Here is a 21,810-nt window from a genome sequence, read left to right on the forward strand (position 1 = left end):
AATTGCTTTCCATATTTATAAACTCGTTTAAGTCGTTCTAGGCTGTTCAATTAAGTGAAAGTAGCAAAGTGTTACTCCAAATTCATCAAAACAATGAAGTGATCAAAGTCACCCCGGAATGATAATTGGTGTAAAATTTTAAGAGCATATTTTAAAACAGCAAAATTGTTGCTAAACTTTTGAAGTAGTGACTACATCTTTTTCAATGCATGCCATTACTTATTTTAAAAATATCAAAGAATATTGTTTTCAGTATATTCTGAAAATATTTGAGATACAATCAAAAAGTGATCAAAGTCACCCCAGTTTACGGTAATGAAATAAACAAAAGCCGTCATTGGTTCCGTCGCTTATAAGAAATGGCATCTAATGGTTCGAAGAGAAACCATCTAAATAGATTAGTCTGAAACTGGAAATCAACAAGTAGGAACTAATGATTATACAAACGATTGTGATCATGTAGAAAATGTACATATTTTTTAATATTCACAATCGAATAGATTGGGAACAAACAACTGTAATCACGAGTGCCTACGATTGACAGATAATCTCAGTGACAAGTACGCAGGAATGCATTAGCTTAGCCCCCGGCGCAAATAAGTAATTGAAAAACCAGCCTCCCTCCAGGTGTAGCCCGGCTCAAACCAGACGACAGCGGCAGTTCTCCGTCAGCTTCAGTCAGCTTGAACAATACGCCGAGAATGGTTTTGACAGCCTTCTCGCACTTACCGGATTTCACGACTGTTCATTTAGCGAGCAGTGCGGCCGCATACCAGAGCTGCCAGCACGACCGAACCCAAATAGATCACCGATGGCATTTCTTCGCACTCAAGTTCGTTCCTTCTCGGGGAGCTGTCATGTACCAACCGGTGAGCTGTCAACCGTGACAGCAAGTAATTTGTAAACGATCCGGCGATGTTTGTTTCCCGCGAATCCGGGCAACTGGCGAATTCTCCCGTGGCGCTAAATCCGACCAGCCTACCAGGCACTGCCTACGCGGCAGCTGCTTCCGAGCCTGAAGGGCGTGCCCTGCTTGAGATAATTGAGAACGAAATGGAGATAAAGGAGCTAGTTTTGCTTCGCAAAAGCAAAAAAAAAACAATCGAATAGATTATGACTCACTGCAGGACTCTTCATTCCAAATCAAAGCGAGCAGTGAGTAGAAGTTTATCGGTTACAGCCTGTAATGGTCAGATCGAGGTCACCTAACATATCTCAGTGTTACCCCCCAAAGGCTAGTGTCATGGCTGGGGCGTAGGGTGGTCTAATGAAACAACACGCGTTTAGTTGGAATCACGAAACAAGTTTTTTTTTTGGTTTAGAAGGGTCTCTCCACGATTGCGATAAATATAGCACACGCAAAATTAACCAGCTGGATCAACGCGACAGCAGTTACTGCGAATCACCCAAGCGGTAATGCGTGAAGAAAAACCTAGTGCTGATCCATTTGGTTTAATCCATTTAAACGATTGTCATACTCAGATAAGTTACTAAACGAAGTTAAAAGTTAGTTTACTGTATAACATCATCTAGCAGTTATAAATTTTTTATGACGTAAGTAAGATTAAAATTTGTCGAACTTCAAATTACGAACTGATTTGGATCGGAGCTCAAAAGGTTAGGTGGGGAAAACTTGAAGAAATGTTTAATTTTTAGTGAACAAAAAAATCCATCTTCTTTCAAGTGTTTTACTTCTCTTCCCATAGCTCAGACGAAATTGTGCACCATAATTCGCTTCATTCATCTTGCTGTTTTTTTTTTTTTTTTCAATTCTTTCCCCCAGCTGGCGACTGCTGATGAATCCAGTGTGAATAGCAATAAAATTATCATCACCGGCACTTGATTGCGGCTGAATCACTAATCATAAAGTATAATTCGAATGATTTATCTGTACGGGGTAACTGAATGGAAAGTGCTACCTCAGGTTGGATCCTGGAGCAGAAAATTGTTTATTTATCGGATTTTATTTCTTTTTTTCTCTGCCACCAACTGTGGCTGTTGCGGTGGATTAAGCTTTCATTTTTGGATCAACAGGGTTTGCTCGCAAGTGACGTGAAGTCGGAAGTTTCTGTGCTGCTGTATAAAAAAGAGGTAATGATTATTCCCATGCTTTTTTGATATCTCGTGTCTCGTGAAAACTTCAATATACCTACTACGAGTAATCCTTACGACAAATGGATAGAAAAAAAAAACTAAATCTTACATGAGCTAAGTAAGCTGTTCGATCACCCCATATCTGCATATTTTTTATAAGTACATTACCCGGCTTTGCTTAATGAGCTGTTGATGATGCTATTATAGCTCACTAAGCTAACGATTCTTCTCACGTGGCACACAGTACTAAAAAGCGAAACAAGGAACCAATTCGAATCTAAACTGTTTTATTAAATCGAAACCAACTTGCTCGTTCGGAACTGTGCAATAAATATCCATCTCGTCTTTCGCTAGTCTACCCAGGGCAAAGCAGGGAATATTATGGAACGATAAAAAATAATTTATGCCACGATTTTCCACTGTATTTCTCCCAGGGACCTGCTAGTCTGCTAGTTCACTGGAGAGCAGGTTGTTCGGCGCGAATATCTCCGGGGGACAGATTTATCAAACCGACAACGACAGCCAGATTGGCTGCTGTTTTGTCGTGCTACTTGTGTCATTTCACTGCACCAGCCAGCACCTGGGCTTAAGCTGCTGCTGCTAACAAAAGCCAAGGGCGGTAAAAGCGCATTATGGATTTTATCGATTTGATTTGTTTGAACGACAAAACGACAAAATGGAATAGTTTTCTGATTAGTTTAGATGAGTTATGCATATTTCAAAATTATGTCTGTACCAATTAGAGTATTGCCAGCCAGAATTGGATTTACTGAAAACCGAATCGCTAAGCTGTCGGATGCTGTCGCTATACTCCGATGTTTAATAATTCATAAATAGTAGTGTAGATGTTCCAACATGCTTCTTCGACTATTGGATCTCACAATGCTCCTATAGTAGCGTTGTTTTCCGCAAGTCACCCAGCGACGAACGCCGATAAAGGAAATTTGTTTCAACATGTAACTCTTTACTACCCACAATTTTAATACTTGAAAAAAGTAAACTTCACAAGCTATTATTTGAAATGTGATGTGTTTTCTTTTTGTGAAACATGGCTCACTTCAGATATCAATTTCACTTTCAATAATTATAACCTCATACGATTAGATCGAGATATTCCTTATGGAGGTGTACTTTTAGGAATAAAAAAGTGTTATTCATTTTATAAAATTAACTTACTTTCAACTCAAGGCATCGAAAGTGTAGCTTGTCAAATTAAAATACAAGACAAAGATCTCTGCATTGCTTCTTTATATATCCCTCCTAAAGCAATAGGGTTTGCAATCCCGGGAATGATTTCCCGGGAACTACTTTTTCCCGGGATTCCCGGATCCTGGGAATAGAATTATTAATTTCCGGGATGCCGGGATTCCCAAGCTCCTCGAAAAATTTTCCATACAATATAGCAATAAAACTAAATATCGTATCAAAACACGAAACTTACATCGTAGAAGTGTAAAACAGCTTCAAAGTGTACATTATACGAAGCAAATATTTGCTTGAAATAACGATCAATATTTGCTTGCAGTGTAATATCAAATTATTTGCCTAAAATAATTTGTCAAAAATATATGTTGTCTTATTGTATGTTTGTTCTTTTTATGCTGTTTCCAGAATTTGGAAGCTACTATCTAAAAATTTGGAATGGTGTCTGAAGTTGAGTTTTTGTCTCTTGGTATCATACTGTTCCACAAATACACATATTGGATAATATTTGGTCACTTTGGACTATTGTTCAGAAACAGTATGTCGGCTTCGAAATACTCAGATTAGGCAATGTTTGACCTTTTTAAGGATGTATTCAGGCAACCAGAAGTAGTCATCTGGAATGGTCGGACTCTGGCTTCTGGTAACATCCCGGTCTTAAAAATGGTGTACGAATGCACCTCAGAAACGAAGGGAAATATTAATAAGAGCAACTGCTTTGGGGAATTTCATATTTATATAAAAGATCATTTTATATAAATACTAGTTGACCCGGCAAACGTCATACTGCCACAAATTTGATTGGATGTAAATGATCCTCCATTATAAAATCTTCTTGAAAGTATACAAACGTATGCGCACCTCTTTTTGTCGTTTTTCAAACCCAAACTCATTTCGGAGTCAAAATGTTCACAGTATTCCTTAGTCTCATGTTCTGATTCCTGTTCACAAACGTCCAAATCACATCCATATTAATGAGGCAAAGCATACCTATATAATCTTATAAACATAACAAATTTGACTAAGATATTCAGATTCGACATAGTTTTTGGTTATTTTGTTAGCATCGATTCAGTCCTGTTAAACAGGAAAGAGTAAGTAAGTAACCCATACTGCATATGAATTCCGGCAAGGGCCAAAGGTAAAACAATTATTCAACAGAGATATTAACAATAGAAGAACTTGATTCAGCTCACATTACTCTATATTTTTTATGCAAAAACGGTATAGCAATTTTTTTTACTTCTTGTATTAATCTTGGGTGAAAAAAAACATGTAGAGATGGTTGTGACACTGCTTGTATTTTGAGTTTATTCCTGCTAATACAATTCAGCATTGAACCTTCGAACGGATTGAACTGCTGTACCACTGCTTCAAGGAAGAGATAGAAGGGCAGGGGAAAAGGTAAATGCGTATTAAATTTTTGCCATGTTGAAGTAGATCCACAACTATTTCGGTGTGGTCGATGAAAAAAAAATATTATTATTTAGAAATTCTCAGTCCTCTAAAACCAACTGTACAAATTTGAGAAGCCAAATTAGTAATGGTGTGGTCTACTCTAGGGAGGAGTACAGAAGCTATAATAGCCCCCCGTTGATACGCCAATGCAATAAATTATTCTTGTAGGACTAATAAAATTATTTCAAATACTTAAATCAGTAGTATGTATTTATAAATCATCAAACGCACGGAAATGCTTTTTGGTTTCCAGCAGCTGGTCTACACGCAAAACTTTACCTTATTACTTTAGAAGCAATAGCGCAAAATTGCCTTTTAGGTAACAAACCTATTACTTAAAAGGCAATAACTTTCTTCCCCATTCAAGTAACAACACATATTGTCATATATTAAGCACGTGTTACAGAAGTACGACTATCTAATAATGGTCGTTTCAACCACATGCAGGTTTTTTTTCTGTCGAAAACTGCCATTTCATCTCAAGTCAAAAAAAAAATCACACACCGTCGCATATGTTGCACAAGTTACAAGTTTCTTCGATCTCCAATTCATCTGGTGTGCGTGTATTAGTTCGCTCGTTGTATGCATACGGAGTAGAGAAAAAATATGACAAGAGCTGCCAAGCAGAATTTTCCCCGCCGTAGAGTATGCAAACGTTGATGATTTCAAAGACTTGAAATGCGTCTTGGAATGACATCACGATCTGTAAACTGCGTTAGAGAAAAAAAAAACAAGAAAGGTTTTCATGATAGTTTGAGACCCCTCCCTCTTCTGGAAGGGAGGGCCCCCATACAAATGAAACACAATGGAATACAAATGAAAGCAAATGGAACCAAATTTGGCATGTGGATGTTTTTATGAGTGACAAATATGTCCATATTAGTTCGACACCCCTCCCTCTTCTATAAGGGAGGGGTCCCATACAAATGATACTCAAATTTCGCACAGCTCGAGAACCAATCAAGCAAATATAACCAAATTTGGTGAGTGAATGTTTGTAGATGTAACAAACATGTCCATAATGTTTCGACACCCTTTCTTCTTCTGGCATGTCTCCAAATGCCATTTTTAAATCCAAGATGGCGACTTCCGGTTTCTGAAAAACAGCGCCAAATGACCAGATACCACCCAATATGGGTATTTCCGGAATTGTTATGACGCACTGAAGCCACAAATCGACCTCAGATAACATTTTAAATTGTAAGATGGCGACTTCCGGTGTCTGGAAAACAGCCGAAAATGACCAAATACCATCCAATATGAGTGTTTCTTCAACCAGATTGACGCTCAGAGGCCAGGAATTGTCTCCTTATGCCATTTTAAAATCCAAGATGGCGACTTACGGTTTCTGAAAAATAGCCTGAAGTGACCAAATACCACCCAATATGTGTATCACCGGATCCAGAATGATGCAAGTAGCTAAAAATTGACCTCAGACACCAGTTTGAATTGTTGAATGGCAACTTCTGGGAAACAGCCGAAAATAACCGAATACTACTACATATGGATATATCCGTAATCGAAATGATGTATAGAAGCCAAGCATTGATGGTGTCCAGATTTTGAATTCGAAGATGACCACTTTCAGTTTCTTAAAAAACGAAAATAACTGAAATGCATTCAATATATTTCCGGGATAGAGGTGATTTATAAAAGCCAAAAGTCAAGGATGATGTCATTCCGATAACACCAATCATTTCAAATGATATAAACAAATCGCAAGGAATCAATTAATTTGAAATGTTTAAAATTTTTAAATTGAACACTAAAATGGGCGAGACGAAGTTGTCAGAAAGTATAATAACACAATCAAACATTTTCTTTATCGCTAAATCATACTAAATTTGATATTCTAAAGGCTAGGGTTTCAAAGGACTTTTACAGAATCTCTCTAGCTGAATTTGTTGTATTGTTGTATTTCATAAAAGCTAGCTGAAGCTTATTTGTTGTATTTTATAAAAGGTTTCTGTGTTGTGTACCTTATGGATATCCTTCACGTGAATCGTCCTCAAACCACATGATGTGATGTGAAAATGTAATGAATTAAACCTTGAAAAAGTTTCGGAACAAACATAATATTTTGAGATAAAAAAAAACAACAACAGTGTCATCTCTTGTTGAAATGGTTTATTACTCTATTTAACTCCCTGAAGTTAAAAAGGAACTAAATATTGTGTTCCGTAGTTAGTTGAATCATAGTTATATATTTTTTGTTGCGATGAGCCCATTTTTTTAAGTTCACTAGTACGTAAACATTTCCGAAAACGCGTGAATGGAGAAACCAAAAATTTAACTGAGACTGCTACTGGTTTGAAACTGATGATGATGATCCAAAAAATTTTTTCACTCGTATTCTACATCCTTGTAAATTAATACGAAAACGAATTGAATATTAATTGAAAATACCGCAGAAAGTATTTAAATCTAAGTGATATATATCAGTGGATGCCATAGTTCATCAGATTTAATTTCTATTGAATAACGCAGCCTGTTGTAAAAAAAGAAACGCATGAAGTTTCGCGGTCCGTATTTGCTTTTCTCATGTAGATCGGTTCAATCATTCTTGAAACGTTGGAATTATATCAGAGAATAAAACTGATAGCAAAGCAAAGCCTTGGTACCACATTCCGATTCGGAACTCGACCTTCTGTTTATTATACACAGACTTCGCAGCCAACTGTTAAGTGTACGGGACAATTGCGGGGCCAGCGCTACGATCTTACTAACACTAACAGTCTCTCCCGAGCCGAGACTCGAACCTACGACAACTGACTTGTTAGGCCAGCATCGTATCTCGAAAACAGCTGGGAGGGCATGATAGCATGTTACATAAAATGCAGAACAGAACGTTCAGTGCGATTTGGTTTGGACGATTGGTTGTGCAATTTTTCAATTTGTAAGGAGATTTTTATATTTTCTTAGTCTATGAAAAACCAGGTAAATCGTTAGAAATCATGGGTTTGGAACGTGTTATTACATTGAAAATGGGCCATTGAAATCATGCTACGGATTCAATCGGAAATATTTAGATATGGTTTCAAGGTTTTACAATGTTTGAAGCAGCTGGTGATGATCCAAAAATGTTTGTTATTCGTGATCTACATACATCTTTATTATTGAATTCGAAGACGAATTAATTTCGATCAAACATACCGTACTGCCGCTCATGGCAAGTCCATCCCAATTGCATTTTTGTCAATTTTGAGTTTATTCATAGAATCAATTCCTTGTTATATCTACTTTCGATAAAACTAATATTTTTGAATACTTCGTTCTGAGGAACTATGGAAAAAATACCAAGTTGGTTTGTTCCATAGCAAAAGTGATCGCAAGTCGGTCCCATTGCAACAATCTTCGCAATTTAACCCCACAGCCAACAATGATTATGAAAAATGTGATATTTACCACAACTTATGGTCTTCAGGTTCAGAATTGGATATACCAAGTGATATTCGATAGGAGCTTTGATTGAATTTTACGCATTCTACATCGTGTGGATCAAGCTGATAGTACAATGTTTTCTTCAAGACAAAGTTTCCATCAGTAGCTTTTTTCAGCTGTTGTTCGTTGACAGTGAACGCTTTAGGTGTGTCACTGTATTGTTAGTTAAGGCATTCTTCAGTAAATACTACTTTTCGTATTTTATCCGTATTTTATGTAAAGACGTGGGCAAGAATTGTTCAATTATTGTCGTGAATTTCGTTCTGAAAAATTTGTCAGTCATATCAAATACTTCGGTACGCTACTTAGCTGTTTTTTAACGGAGCAAACATTTTCCTAAGCTATAGGTGTTTTTTCATATTTGCTTCCGCTGCTACGAGGAAGCTGTCCGCCGTCACGAACGTGTGACCGCTCTCAGGAAAATTTAGAACAAGTTCCTACACCTAAACTGATTTTGAATTTATCAGTAGTATCAAATGTAAAAACAAAATCTAATTTTATTGTGAGCGGCGCAGTTGGTACATTGTGTTATGCTTCTCACAAAAAAATTGTTCAATGAAGCACGAGAGAAGGTCATTTATGAATTGACCAGCGATGGATTCATTCCAAACGCAAGCTAGAGCACCGCCATCGATTTGCAGTACCTAGTTTGTTTTTCATCAGCGGTCATAGCCGGCTATGGGACTGACTTGCTATCATTCTGGCTACGTATCGTAAAAGTAATCGCATGTGAGTCCCAGCTTATGATTTTCAACAAATTTTAATCATAAACAAGTTTTATGATGCAAAAGTGTTAGATTGTCATTGCAGTACTAAATTCTGTTGGTGGTATTGATTGAAAAAGCATTTGAGTGCAAAATTTCACGGGACGGACTTGCTATGAGCGGCAGCGTACGAAGTATTCAATAAGATTAAATAAGAGAGATATGTCAGTCGGTTTCATCGTTTATTAAATTTCATTTTTAATGATGCAATAAAGAGCAATGAAGGTATAATGATGCACGATGCTCGTCATGAACTGAGAGAGATATTTAGTTGCGCAGTCGAAGTTTAGAATAATACTGCAATCGGTTTAAAAGTTTTGAAATTTGCAAGAAACAATGTCCTGTTCACATTTGGGTTTCCAATCAACCACGTTTAAAACGTATGACCAGCTTTGAAGAGCATGAATAACTTGCATCATGATGTGTATCATAAACATTCGCTACATAGCATAGCGACGTTTGTACAGAACTGTGAATTCAATTTATACAAACGATCCAGGGTAACGCTAGAATTGAATGAAATAGCTTTTCATTGAAACGTATGAGAAATTGAATTTTTCATCATTTTCAACTTTTCCAGTACATTTTCCAAACTTTTTTTGCGTGTAAACCCGACGCAGCCCACGACAAACAAAACAAAACAAGAATCATGTAAATCCGTCGAAGCGTTCCCGAGGTATTGGAAGGCACACGAACAGAAATTGATTTTTATTAATTAGATTAAACTACCCAAGGCAGTTGCTTTTATTGAGATTATTCCCTTCGTTTCTGAGGTGCATCCGTGCACCATTTTTAAGACCGAGATGTTACCTAGAAGCCAGCGTCCGCCATCAAACATTATTCCAGATGACTACTTCTGGTTGCCTGAATACATCCTTAAATGAATATATATAAAAGATCATTTCGTCAGTTGATTTCAATACTGGCACAACTCAAAATTTTGCAGTTTTGAGTTTCTGATGGCAAACGATACCAAATACTATGAAGTTTCATCTCACAAAGACCCGTTTAAAATTCACAATATTTCCAGAAATATTAGTAGACGTGCCTTTATTGCACAAATCTAAAATATCCCTAAAAAGACACACAAATGAGGTTACTATTCTTATAACTTGCTTATTACATGCACATGATAGACCCAAACAAATTCAATAAAAATGGTAAGTCTTAAAAATGAATTTCTTCACGAAAATGAAAAAAGAAATTTTTGACGCAAATTTTACATGACTTCTTGGTAGATGCTAGGATAGAACTTTCGATAAGCATTAAGAAAGAAATTATTAAGCATCTCGAGGAACTGAAATCGTTGTTTCGACAGTATTTTCCAAAGCCTAGCAACGAAAATGACTGGATTGTTTTTCCTCTGAAAACTTTGATACTGCCGGATTGAGTTGTAAGGAAAAGGAGCGGTTATTCGAACTATTGTGCAATAGTACACTGAAGCAAGATTTCAAGGAAAAGTCGTTGGTTACATTTTGGATCGACAACGGAAACGAGTTTGCGGATCTGTCCGAAAAAGCAATTTAATACCTTCTGCCTTTTACTAGTACTGAGCTGGTAGAAAAATCATCTTCTTCATACACTTATATCAAAATTAAGTATCGAAATAAGCTCAATGCTACCCATGATTTGCGAATTTATCTCAATTCTATCGAGCCCGATTTCCAAAAACTAATTTCACAAAAACAAGCACAAGGATCACACAAAGACTGAGAAAAATGAAATATTATGGTTCAATAAACATATTATATAAAATTATAATTAAGTAAAAAAGTTTGAAAACATTTTTTTTGTTTTATTGGAGAGTTCTACTAACCACATTGCAGATTACTTCAGTTGTTTTCACAAATTGTTATATGTATGAAAAATTTTGTAAACCAGCAAAAAAAATGTAGGGGTGCATTAAATTTGGGAAATATCGCCGAGGGGTACGCGGAAAAAAAAAGTGGAGAACCGCTGCCCTATAAGACCCTATAGATTTCTTTTTGCAATTTAAAAATGTGAAATCCAACTATGAAAATAAACATATTCCGAATACTAATTGAACTCACTCCTTTTTCTCAGCGATGGTTGAACCGATTTCCACAAAATTAGTGTCAAACGAAAGGTTTAGCTGCCTCATAACATTTTCATTTAGAGCGAAAAATAAATCCAGCAAATATTATCAGGATGCATTTTTTCTGAAAGTTGAAGTGTTCGTGTGAATACATATTAACAAATAATAAGTTCGAATGAGAAAGGCTGGGTCTCACCGCCAAATGGATTAATTAGGGATTTTCTGTTACTTGTTTGTTCTGTTGTATCGACGACATTTTTCTAACTATTGCACATCTGATGAAGACAACGTTACCCAACGGTTTGAAAAGGTAGAACAATGTGAGCGTGTGCGCATTTCAATTCATTTTCAAGGCCGTACAATAGCGATACTTGAGTGCTAAGAATGTATAAAATTTAGATTTTTGAATTCAGAAGTAATTAGTTCTAGGAGTTTTGTATCGGATCGATTGGTAGATTCTCGTGTTTTCTTAATTTTATTTCTTCCGAATATTAGATTTTGACTTATGATTACTTGAATTTTAGATAAGTTTCTCGTTACTTGAAAATTTGTGGTTTCTAATGTATTGATCATAGAATTTCTAGATTCTTATATCAATGCATTTTAGATTGCGTAATCTACTTTGTGGGTTCTTGAATTTTTCGAACATACATCAGGTTCTTGAATTTTTGTGTTAACTAATTTGTTTCCATTCGCAGACTGTTGAAACAAGAAAAAATAATATAAATAATAATATATATTATAATATCAATATTGTCGGATACCATTTTTGTAATATTTGTTTAATTCGACTGGGCTATCGGCTCTATTATCGTCCGGGGGTTAATGAAGTAATAGAGAACTAATCTTTTGCAGGAAGATGCTCTACGTTATGAAGAACTATTATGCAAGAAATAAACGATCTTGAACAATATTTACCCCCGACGATAATAGATAAAACTTGACAATAATAGAGTCGATACCCTGTTTTTGTTTTCTTAGTGTTTTGGTCAAGTTAGTCCTTTCATTGAATGTTTTAAATATTACTACAGCATTTTATGGTCAAAAGCTTTAAAGAATTAGAAATATCATGGTATTCCGCCTTCCAATTCCACACGATGTACATTATGCTGTCAAATTAAATTGTTATTGTTAACAATAACAATAATTTCTTCATGCACTAACCGATCCGCTAGATACCGAAGTGCTTCAACCACTTTTATTTGCTTCAGCAAGATTAGCAAGAAGTCCGTACATTTCAACTGTAACGCATCCAAACACACACACACACACGGCAAATTGAATGATCGGAAATTATTAATGGGTTCAACGATGGCAATTTCGGTCACGGGTTTCTTTTAAACACGTTTTATTATGTCAAAGCCGACGTTTCAAGGATATATTTCCTCGTCCTCAGGGCAACTACGATTAACAGTTTACAATTTACATAAATTAGTCACACGAATTAAGTTATTACATACACAACTTACAAACAAAACAAACTAACTGCACTACACTATGGATATAAAATATACAAAATATTAATTGGTTTGTGACTTTTCAAAATTAAAAAAACGCAAACGGATGAGCTACACTTACACAGTATCTTCCAACACACATCACACACGATTAAAGCCGTCGGGAAATGTTGCGTCAAAACGGAGAGAAATAATGTTGCAAGACAGAGATAGAGAGTGCTTGAGACTGTATTAGTCTGCATCAACATGTGAGAGATCGCAGCGTGCCGGAGTAAGCGATGCTTAAGTTGTTCGTGTCCGTTCTATAATTTATTGCGGATCTGTCACATGCGATGTAACACATTTCTAACACCTGTAATGCTTGAATCCTGTCATCCGAAGTTAAAATTCTGGTGTTGGCTATATTGAAACTGTGATTCTCTTCTATCGCATGCTTCATCAACGCCGTCTTTTTAAACTCATCTTCCCTTCCCTCCCTCTCAGTGCTAGAATCTCTGTACTGTTCGTAGCGTTTCATGAGAGAGCGGTGCGCGGCAAGACGGTTCTTTAGTTGCTGTGTAGTCATATCAATGTATGAGCTATCGCAGTCTGCACACGGGATACGGTATATAACGTTTCTTTTTGAAAGATGCGAAGAAGAGTCTTTGAGTCTCAACATTCTGCAGTTGGAGTTGAAAATAAAAGCAATCTGAATGGCCCTAGGCGAAAACTGCCCCACCTCAAACGTTCAACTTCCAACCACCTGCACTAGATTCTGGTTCAGTTTTTACTTAATTATTTGTAAATATCAAACATGAACAATTAGTCCTATAACGATAAAGCTTATAACTGCTCGAAACAAGGCATAAACGTTTGGTTGGATTTATAACTTTTCTCACATTTTATTGTCAATAATAAGCTCCGCTAGCCATGAAACAGTCAATCAATCTGTGCTCCAGTATTCGATAATCATGACGTTTGACCGCGCGCTTAGGACACTAAAAAGCTTTCGGTTTAAAGGGTGTCCATGTCCAGGTGCCCCTCAGTGATATTCAGGTAGTTTCATGTTTTACTACTTCCTGGTGCAAACCAGCTTCGGAGGATTTAAGTAGTATGACACGATAATCGAACAATAAAACAAGTCATTCCAACCGTGTACTGCCTGCGGTGTGAAATGTATGTATGTAAGCGCTGTTTTTTTGGTTCGATGTTTATGCAGCACAGAGCTCCAATTAAAAGAAGCTTAATTATGTGCACCGAATTCCATGAGAAGCTAGATTCGAGCTGCGTGGTGCCACGTTTACATCTAGTTTTAAGTCGAAACTTTATGATCGTCGATTTGTCAACGACGTCGACATAAACTAGTTGGATGTTAACTACTCGGGTATTGGCGAAGCTCGCTCAGTGCCTTGGCGACTAGCGGCAACGACAATTTTTTGCATTATCCTGTGGAACCGCATTTTTTCTTCGCTTGATTGCATCATAACTCTTTTCGACCCGATCCCGCGATCGGTAAAAGCTTCTCGATTCTGTATGAAATTTTGCATCCACAGTTTAGTGTCGTAAAATAACTTGGTTTTACTAAAAAAGTTCTTTCGCATACTACAGTCAACTAGGCTTGACATTTATGGAAAAACTTTATGGCCGCATGAAGACCAGTAGATCCAAATTTATCCAAATGAACTGAAACACTAAACAATTTGTAATTGAGAACACACGAAACACTAACCCTAAAACTAGAGCATCACATACAAAAATGCCACAGACCGTGTATGGCTTTTTCCCACCAGCATCAGAATGTTCTCACAGTAAGAAGTTCTCATGTCACATGACCCGGACCATCCGTTTCGTCATCTCTCCGCTGGTGGACCGATCGACACAGACTCTGCTCTGCATATCCCCAGAAGCACAACGGGCGCTCGATCGCGAGCCTAAAGGAGGTCTCGAGGGTCGTGCATAAAGCACATTGCAATGGAGAGCTTCTGGTTTCCATGTCTGCTTTCAACGCTGCAACAAAATTGTGCAATTGTGCAACCGAACCAAATCGTCAGATCATTTTGTTCTGTCTTCGCACAGCATCGCATCGCAGCATCGGATCGTGATTCGGGCTTTATTTATGACATCAAGCGTTAATTAGACCGATCTGACAGTGAATATGTGCCGTCTGTTATCGTCACCCTTCCTCGTTCCTTTTACCACAGCCTTCGGATAGATGAAAGGATAGAAACGTGCCTTACTGTCTCATCCCTCCGGAGGCAGGCAGACTGGCAGGCATTCAGGAAGGCAGCAGATGATATAAAACACTCTCGATTTCAATCTGTCGGCCATAACTCAAAGTGCAGTAATGATCTAATCCTCGAGCTACCGAGAGCCAAACGGGGTGTTGCGCAATCAGTGCCAGAGCACGAACTGTTGCACGTTGCAGTTTCGGTAGCAGCATCCCATGCGCTTAGATTCTAGCAGATGGTGCGACAAGATCTGAACGGAATGCTAAATCATAACTGTGCAAGTCTCGCAAGCGCTGGACGTGATTACACACGAATCAGCTCAAAAAAACCGTTTTTTTTTTTGTTGGAAGAAAAGCCATAAAAATATGTACTTAATTTAATTTTATGTTTTCATTGCTAATCTGGAATGCTATTGTGAAACATTCATTGACGGGTCTGCGAAGTGAAGAAAAAGAAAAAACTTCGAAGGTGACAAAATGCGGTGTGAACGAAACCGAAAATTTCGCACTCGCGAAATGCACACTTTCCGAAGCTACCCCAACAATAAAGCCTTATTAAAATTCCGTATTGCGCACACCCGGGAAAGTGTGCACTCCTCGTTATATGTGAGCTTGAGATAAAAGAAATAAGCCTGCATCGATTATCGACGCGGAAGAAGATACTCCTGCCAACTGGTGACACCTGATCTTGTGCTGCAGGGTAAACTTGGATGCTGAGAATGTCAGTTTCCAACACTCACTTTTATGCTCATGTAAATAATAATTTAATCAAAAAATGTTCGTATCTGCCGATGGCTTGTAAAGTTATATACTTTATTGCACCGAATGTGTGTCAATGTGCGGAATGCGGGTCGTTGATTACGTGATTGGACTGCATCGAGGTTGGCACTTTGGTCATCATCAAAAAGCAGTTCCCAATTGGTGAACTTTAAAACTAACTTCCCTCGCCGTAGACATTTTGTCCCGCTCGTGGTAAAAGCTTGAATGAACATCATCATTCTAGGTTTGATGAGGGAAAGCACCCTAATTAGCAGAGCTTCCACGTCTCTCTTTCCGGCTGACGACTCTCCGATGGTAACATTTGCGAATCTGCTTTTTGGCGGTGAATGTAATTTATTTCCTCCATCGCATTAACCGGCCATTGAGAAGAGAAGAGGCAAGTTTATCGCCGCAATCCTGTGTTATTAAGCTAAATTGGATTTTTTCGGAGCAAACGATAAAATTCGACACTTTGTTGTTGGGATGATGCGCCATGGAAGATCAGTACGACAGCAAGACTCGAATTGTCCTACGATACAGTTGCATTATACCAAGAGCACGAGGATTAGTCTTAGTCTTAGTTATTGGAAATGTTCCACATTCAACAGGTAATCTTTTTTAAAGAGTACCTGTTGAATCGCAAAGTAAAAAATCTGGTTTTAATGTTTGATGAGCCAATTTCTTTACGTGAATTCTACGAACTTTTCCTGCAATACCAGAGCGCAATTAAAAAGCACGTTTTGAAGCCACACGAGAGCTACCTCTCCGAGTAATGCAGAAAATTTAAGTAATAAATAGAATGATTGTCTCTCTCATATGTGATCAAGAATTCGAAGCTTCTAATTCTGAACATAATGCTGTTCTGAAAAAGCTTCCTCCTATTGTGGTAGTTGTTGCAAATTTGCAGAAAACTTGTTGTTCACCTACAACAATCAATGCTGCAGTTAATGTCCGCTTTGTCAAACTGTGACTCTATGTACGAGGTTGTTCATGTAGATATGAAATTTACAAGTGAAATTGTTATGAAATTGAAATTCGGCAATGACTTTAAATAATACTGTCAATTTTTTACACTGGTAACTGCTGTTTAGAAGCGATAGAAGTGTTCCAATTTTTTAACAGTCCATGACATACATATTGCAGCGGCGACTAAACCGCTTCTAAAGCCGACGCTAGCTCCGCAATTGTATTGTACATTAACATAGTTGGCTGCGAAGTTTGTAGGGGAACTGCTCCATTATTCATCTCATTAAGCCGATATTCACGAAGAATACACGGATTAAACACCAAATTTTCACGAAACTATTGAACAAATTAACAAGATACGCTTACGTGCTCTTATGGAATCGTTCAGCATTGTATATATAGTAAACTTAGTTAGATTTGTCCTGAATTTTGTAAAACAAACCATTTTTCACAACGCTTCCATATCCATCTTAAAACTTGAATCACTGCTCAATTATTCATCTCACGACGCCCCCATATTAAGCACACTGTTAATCAGTTGACACATTATCATGAATAAATGTAGCTGTAGCCCGTCGCAGTAGGTTACCTAGATATCCGCTGCAGTTGTTTACGTGCAAAATTGGTAACCTAGGTAACCACTACAGTGCTGTCGATTTATGTCAATTATGTCGGAATAATTCAATATTTTCAGTATGATTTTTTCGTATTAACAGAAACTGATTTGGCAACTTTTAATTTTCTTCAACGCAGTGAAACCGATGAAAATGCATACAGTTGAACTTTAGGAATTGTAGAAATTCATCTCATATATTTCTGCTAATTCAAGCTTTTGGAAATTTGGGGGGAACATTTCAAAGATTAAAGTATTCTTTGTGTAGAGAGTGATTCTGTTTAGTGTTTAACCCTGTAGTGCCCAATGCCGCCATTTGGCGGGCTTCAGTCGAACTTCTAAAAAGCTTCAATAAATACTTAAAAGTGTTTATAATGATTCATAGTGATTTTACCGAAGCCCGTCTAGAAATTAACTTGGGCACTAGAGGGTTAAAATAAAAAGTGGTCCGCTAGTGATGAAAAAAACTTTGGTTGGCTGCTGAACGAGTCCCGTTGAAGCCGTATAGAACAATGCGCGGATTTGGTTTTCTGAGGTAGATGATTGAATTAAATCAGTTTTCGAGTGCAGGAGCCCGACTATAATATCAAATTTAGTGCTTTTAAGTGAGTTTTCGGGGATTATATTTTATGAGGAATCTAAAATGAACTTAAAAGAATGCATTCCATGGATTAGCAGATTGGTTTAAGAAGAAAATATGCGTTTTTTCCTGTTTTCAATTGTGTTTACATGTTGAATGAGATGAATATACGGGCTGAGATGAATAATGGAGCAGTTCCTATTTCCAGAAACGAGGTGATGTATGAAAGTCAAAAGGCGAGGATGTTATCATTCCGATAAAACTAATTATTGCAAACAATTTGTCTTTTGAGTTTGAACGTATTCAATTAGTTTTTCGTCATGTATTTGCACACTATACACAAATCGCAAGGTCAAACTTTGGATGTAGGATCAATTGAAAATATTCGAAATAATCAAATGTTACATACGTAATCGCAAAAATGCCTCAAACGTCATATTCTTTGTACTGAAGTATAAAAAGAAAATTCATCTGGAATATTTTTTGTTTTTTGAGATGGTAAGCTTGTAAAGCATATTTAAATAATTTCTAGGCGACGAAAAAGTGACTCAACCACAATGAGATATTACCTTTTTGATTTTTGTCTGTGGTACATTGCACTTTGTGGCGCTGAGACTGCAATTTGAACAACAGTTAGCAAGCAACTTAAATAAGATAAATAAAAGTACCTAATTGAATTGAGAGTAGCGTATTTCTTCATTCTGGGTCGGACTTTATTTGAGTAGTGGCTTGTAAAAAAAGAAGACTGTTAAAACTGTTGCTAAATAATTTTAATTTAAGTAATTATAGTGTAAATGGCGGATTATCATACTCTAATGTAGCTCGGATTTTTTTTCACCAAAAGTTAGTTTTGGTCCATACCTTTTAAAATCAACGGGTTTAAAAAAAAATCCATCGGAGGAAATTGAATAAAATTGATTAAATTTTTTTAAGTATTCTTTTTTTAATTATACTAATTTTTATTGTTAAATACACTGATAACGTTCAAAATAAATGACTTCATCACAATCTTAAGCTTAAAATAGCTTTCCTAGTAGATTATTAGATTACATGTTAAAGAAAAAATGAGATATATACACAGGTATTGAAAAAAACATTACGAAAAAAAACCCGAACACATCTATATACTAGTGGTTGATATGCATTTGTTATTCACTGAAAAAATCAGTGATTGCTATGATTTACAACACATGTGAAACAGTGATATTAACAAACCATTTCGACAATGTTAAAACAAACGACGGCTCGTCTAGTTGTTTTCGGTAGATTGTACAAAATGAAGAATACACATGAACAAAATCGGCCTATAAATGTCTTTTGTGTTTCAAGAAAGTGAAACAACCTAAATTGATACATAATACGCTGACAAAAACCATAAACAGTGCTTCATTCTCGAATGCGACAAAGATAGTGGAATGTATCCCGAAGTTCTTTGCGAAAGCTGCTATATTGTATACTATAGTATGTTTTAACCACCTAGAAAAAATAAACCACAAATAAAACATATGAGTTTTTTATTAACTTTTGTAACAAAAATATGAAATCAGACAGATTAAAAACAATTTACAACTTTTGACGTATTTTATCATGTATACACTCCCCCAACAATTATAGATCTCCCACAATTACGGATCACTTTTGTGTTTTATGTTATTTGACTCAGTTAAAAATACTGTTTGAAGGCATGTAGCATTTTTGCAGTAAAACATACCATATTTGCTAGCTTTGAACACAAAAAACATCGTTTTTATCCCAAGATAGATGCGTTTTTTATAAGCGTATAATATCGTAATCTACAATCTATCAAAGTATTTATCGTTTTTCTCAATCAGCGTAAGTAACGCGCTTCTCATTCATAAGGTTTCCATGTGATATAATAGCTAATTCTCGGCCAAAAAATAGCTAATACACAAAAATGAAGGTGAGTTCTTCACGATTTACCAAAATGTTGATGGTTGATAGCGATTTTTCTATAAAAATAAGTTATTTTCTAGATGTTTCATGATAAGGATCAAGACAAGGTAGTTTCTCACAGTTATGAATCACTTCTTCGATTCAAATATGATTTGAGCCAGTTAAAACACCCTATCAACTTCTATTGGGCTCTAAACGGAAGCTTAACAGTATTGAGTCTTTGAAAAATACTGTTCTCAAAGCACGTGGGACGGGAAAGCTACGTGAAGTGGCAAAAAGTTATGATGTACCATATGGAACGGTTCATCGCCACCTTCGGGAGCGACATACCTCGATCCTCATTCTTACTGCAACCTTGAAAGTCACATGAAATATGACCAGGCCATGTGAGATCTTTAAAGCGATATAAAACATGGCAATTCTTTATATTATATAATTTGAATGATGCAAATTGTTTCATAATTGGGACCGCTCTGAAAACTGATCCATTATTTCGTATTTGATGAGTTGTAATAAAATAAATATATTTTCTGAGAAATAATAATAAAACATGGAAACAAATACTCAATCAAGTAAAAGATTACATATTTCTGAAACTGAAAACATTTAAGGATTACATATATACAATACAAAAGGCCAGAAATGATTTTTTTGAATTCATACATCTTTTTAACTGATCCATAATTGTGGGGGGTCTGTAAAGATTATAAATTATTGCAAGCGATTCGGTTAAAAGTAAAAAAATTTCCATTAAAAAAACGCAGGTAGTTGGAAATCAATTTTCTACATGTTGATGTTACACGATTCGTATAGATCACCAATCAAATCGAAAAATTTAGGTTGAGAAACAATAAAAATTCAAATCAATTTTTTTCAAATTTCCCCCGATGGATTTTTTTAAAACCAGCCAATTTTGAAAGGTTAGGACTAAAACTAACTTTTGGTGAAAGAAAATCTGAGGTACATTAAAGTACGATAATCCGGCACTTCGGACATACCGTGTACCAGTTTTTGTCTCATTTCTTCTTGACGCTGCATGCTCGAATAATACACTAATGGAAAAAGCAAAAAGAAAATTCTTCCCTAAAGCTCGAAATAGTTGCGCTGGAAAGATTATAACGTTTAAACCATTCCTGTGAAATTTGTTCGAGTTTATTCGTTATGTTTACGAGAAAACTCATTTAAGTCTCTGAAAAGTGCTGGTGGCTAGAGGCGCCGTAAAGTCACAAACATGATTAAAATCTATAATCTTTGTTTTTTTTTAGTTTGAACTATAATACCACACCTTTGTTGATCAGTGTTATTTGCAATAAAAAACGTTTCATTGAATTCACTCGCTTATCAGTCGCGTCGTGCTTTAAATTTAAATAGATGCATCCATCTAAAAGGGTTATCCCGAGCAAAATCACGAATCTACGAAGACCCCTCACCTACAATGTAGCTTTGTGCTGATCTTGAAACGAATGTCTGCGGATTTCGAATCAAAGGTTATTAATCGACATTGCGCCCCTCAGTCGGTTCAGGTTAATGCGATTCCAGTGTGCTCTCGAAACCATTCAAAAGGTTTTTCCCCCGCAGCAGTTGTCGTTCCTTTCGGGCGATCTTTTGCTGCAAATGTCAAGTGCATCGACAAGCATGTTGAGTGTGCACTTAGCGAACTAGCGATCATCCTGACCTTTAGGTGCATCCAGAGACAGCTGCTTCAGTAGCAGAAAGTGACGAATTTATGCTTGCGATCGGAATGTGCGATTTTGCGCCTGTTTATGCATACAGAATTTTTTCCACTTTTACGAAGAAATAGGTAAGCTGGGTGCCGGGGACTCCGTAGGCGACGAACCGCACGTCAACCGAGCGAACGCCAAGCGCACCATTAGCGAACGGAGCGAGCACCGATCAGAGGCATTATTTATTCCACGAACCTCCGATTTTGTCCGGCATCATATCTCGCGTATGACATGACACGACCGGGAGAGACCGTACCTGCAAATCGCTTTGTTTGCTTGCCAGGACCCCAAGCCCCCCTCCCCCCCAGTCCCTAGTTCCGCTAAAGTTTCGACACGCGTGTTCTGTCGCGACTTTATATTGTCAGCGTCGTCGTTTTGTACAGTTTTGATAAGCCCTTCGCCGGATAGTAAAAGGCAGTGTAATTGGAGGCGAGAGCTTGCCACCGTCGTCGTCGTCGTCGTCACCGTCGTTGTTGTCGTTTGGATCTCGGTTGACGCGCGTGACCTACTGCGATGTGTTTTACACGCTCTTCTGGTGTTTTTATTTCTATTACTTGCTGCTACTGCTGCTTAGC

The sequence above is a fragment of the Wyeomyia smithii genome, chromosome 3, assembly GCF_029784165.1.
Source record: "Wyeomyia smithii strain HCP4-BCI-WySm-NY-G18 chromosome 3, ASM2978416v1, whole genome shotgun sequence".
Classification (NCBI taxonomy): domain Eukaryota; kingdom Metazoa; phylum Arthropoda; class Insecta; order Diptera; family Culicidae; genus Wyeomyia; species Wyeomyia smithii.